Consider the following 3621-nt stretch of genomic DNA (forward strand, 5'->3'; position numbering starts at 1 on the left):
TGACGACCGCGTCCTGGATCTTAAGGCAACGTTTACACGAACACAGTTTCACGACTTTCAAATCGCATCAAAATCAAAGTCATGGAAAAGGCGAGTGCTGCACTACGTGCTAAATTCACCATTTTGAATCGAACACTGCATCGAAAACGATACGGTTACAAATGAAACTGCGTTCGTGTTAACGCTGCATAATTCAGTAATGTCCTACCTCTGGGACTGGAAAGGCGTGCAAATGCCCCTGGGGGGATGAGCACAGTCGGAAGGGAATTGAGCTTAATGTCCGAGTTAGAGACGTCAGATATTCTAACGTCCCAACTCTCCCAATTCCGTTAATAGTTCCAAATTCTGCAAGAAGTCTGGGAAATATGCCAGGTCAAGCAATAAACTATGCTTCTCTGGAAATTTGAGCCTCTATGTCTTGAGAAATGTAGGCCATGGAAGGGGGACGTTAACGATTAGCCCATAACATTGAGAGTATTTGAAGGGCAAACAGCTGCAGGTTAGTTTTGGGCATCCTTCCGAGTGTCATTTTCTCTCTTGCTTTTTTTATCAAAACAATCTTTTCCTTCCAATAAAAAAAGAACAGTAATCTGCGGATTTATCCGTCCGCGTCTTATTTTCACCTGTTAATCTGATTTGTTTCTGCTGAGCTAATTTATTGAGAATTCATATTTGATACATAAAAGATTATATAGGATCGTACGGTGACATATGGAAATAATGAAAAAAAAAAAAAAAAAAAAAAAAAAAACACAATGAATTCTGCAACGGCTTAATACTGTACCGGACACATTTGGTTGGAACACCTAACAAAGTGTTTAGAATTATTCAATGCTGCTCGAAATTTCTCTGCGTGGAGGGTGGGGGCTCACGTGGCTTAAATCAACTCTAGAGCTTTCAAAATAAATATCAACTAAAAGCTAGACCACTAACTTTTTTTGGCATAATCTCTGCTATTAAACCTTTACAGCAACAGATTCCGAGGTCTCAGCTGAAGTATGACAATTTCATGAACACGTTCCTAAAGCACCAAAAACCATCGAGAATAGTTTACAAGAAATTAATTTCTGACCAAGCGGAACGACCGCTATTATCTCAAGACAGGTGGCAGAAAGAAATCGGGTCCACAGCCAAGGTAAAAATTGACTGGAGAAAAGCCTACCTATTGTCTGCTGCGTGTACAAAGAGTTCCAAATTAATTGACTTCAATTTCAGATTTTTACATAGACGGCTGGCGACCAATAATTTTCTGCAAAAAATAGGAATTAGAGAGGACGGAACATGCACCTTCTGCCATGATAAAAAAGAAGATCTGTTACATTTATTCTGGGGATGTGAATGACCTCTCTATATGGTTGCAGGCGTGCTACGTGCTTTCAAAAGAGAACCACTTAGGAATAGAAACGGCCTTAGGCGTGAAGCCAGAGGACTCCAATTTTAAACTCCAAATTGATTTTTTTTGCCTAATGGCTAAGCACTACATTTGGATTTGCCGTTCGAAAGAACGATTCCCAACCCAAAACAACTTCTTGCTTTCCCTGAAACAGACGCACCAATTGGAAAACAACACAAAAAGAAATTCAAAGAAATGGAAGCCACTTCTGTCCCCGCTGCAACGAGTCTCCTAAACCCTTAACCTTAACCTTGAATTTTTAAATATTGATTCCTCTATTTTAAAACTATCATTATAAATGTAACCCTAAAGGAAAGAGATGGTTTTTAGAAGTGCTAGAAGTCGTATTTCATTTATTTATTTTATCTATTATTATTATCTTTTCTTTTTTTTTTCTTTCTTTTTCTTCTCATGTTAGAAAACGTAATTTTAATGCAATTAGTGCTTAGTAGCGGAGCTCAGAGCGCGCCGAAGGCGCGCGCGCCGGAGCACCATACTTAAGAAAATATGGTAACCCATCGATGTGAGAAAATTTGGTTTTATAGCCATGACGTCATGAACGTCCGTACAACGTACGTACGTACGTCCGTCCGCCCCTTCATGTATGCCAATGTGACCAGTACACGTAACCATATCACGGGCTCAAGTTTAGAGTTCATCCAGGAGGCAATACTCCATTTGACACTAACTAGATTACAGCATACATCTTTGATATTGCACATCAATGTTATGGTCAATTAACAGACAGGTCTCAAAAACCGCTGATTGGCTAAGATTGCCTTTCAAGGACGCGTGCGCAAGACGGTAACCACTGACTTATTGCTCACTGGCGAAAAACATGGCTGCCATCGGGTGTTTATCCGATCTCCGTCGATAAAAAAAAGACCTTTTTCAGGCCAGTAAAACGGACGAATGTTTTGACTGCATAGTGCGTTTTTATGCAAGCGAAATTCTCTTTTTAGTTGTGGGCCACCGTACTTTTTAGCCAACAGTGCTACGAGGGAAATCTCTTTAACAATTTCAAGGTCAACGCGAGTCCAGGTTGCTGTGACAGTGTTTGAGTGGAAATTTGTTTGTGGAGCTTACCGGCTAATGGAGTACCATCTTGATTTCAATTCATGCGTTTATCTAAAGTGGAGCAAAAAATATATCACTAAATTTCCAAATGGTTTCTTTCGACTAAATATTTGCACACTGTTTCCGCGGGGGCCCGCATCTAGCAGAAAATGTTAAGATTTTTGCATTTTTCTTCAAAATTAAGTTGTTAAAATGGCCATTCAAGTGGTCCATGAAAGCAAATTTATTAAGACGAAGGAAAAAAAAGAAATGCATGACGTCCCTGAAAAGTTAGAAATGTATGTCAGTCGTTCAAAGATAAATTTTAAAGTGAATTTAGCACCAATGTCATACATAACATGCCATATAAGCACCTCATATTGGGTACACTAGAAGGAAACCTTTTAGTTGCAATTATGTTTTGCTATAGTCATTTCAAGCAAAATGCCAATCGTTTGCTTCCCTCCAAATTATAGAAATAAACATAGATTAGGTTAACTCTGAATAGCCAAAACAATACCGGTATTCCAAGTTGAAAATTTGATTCAGAAATCCAGCTCACTAGCAGGGGGGATTTTACTGTAACAAAATATTACTGCAGGTAATAATACGCTTTCAACACATTGTAGTGGGTTAATGTGACAACAAAAATAATTAATCAAGAATTGGTTTTATCTTCCAGCAATAAAACAGCAGGAGGATATAAAATTAGGTATCTTCAAAGTCTAGAAAACTTGTTGAAAGTGATTCAGTGCTATTATCCAAAACAAATTTCATGCTGGCCTACTAATTACTTCCAGTGCAATAAATTATTTTACCTCTCTTTGTGGACTCTGGTTGCAACACAGTGGTTTCAATAATTTAAATCCCCTTCCATTAGATTTAACTTTTAAAAAACTCCATAACTTCATATTTCTGTAATAATTGTTCAAAGTCATCGAGCAAAAGCATACAAAGCTACATTTGAAAGGGGCGTAATCCCAAGTTGGAGTTTTCTGGAGAAGACTTTCACAGAAATAACTCCTGTTACCTTTCCATATGGAAAATATATTTCAACATTAGGTGCAATGAATTTTTAGCAATTGCTTTAAAGAATACTAATCATTCCTACCATTTCCAAGGATGAATAATTTAAAGTTGAATGCAGTAAGTGTAAGAAGCAAAAAAAAGTG

This window comes from Montipora capricornis, chromosome 7, assembly GCF_036669925.1.
Source record: "Montipora capricornis isolate CH-2021 chromosome 7, ASM3666992v2, whole genome shotgun sequence".
In the NCBI taxonomy this organism is placed as follows: domain Eukaryota; kingdom Metazoa; phylum Cnidaria; class Anthozoa; order Scleractinia; family Acroporidae; genus Montipora; species Montipora capricornis.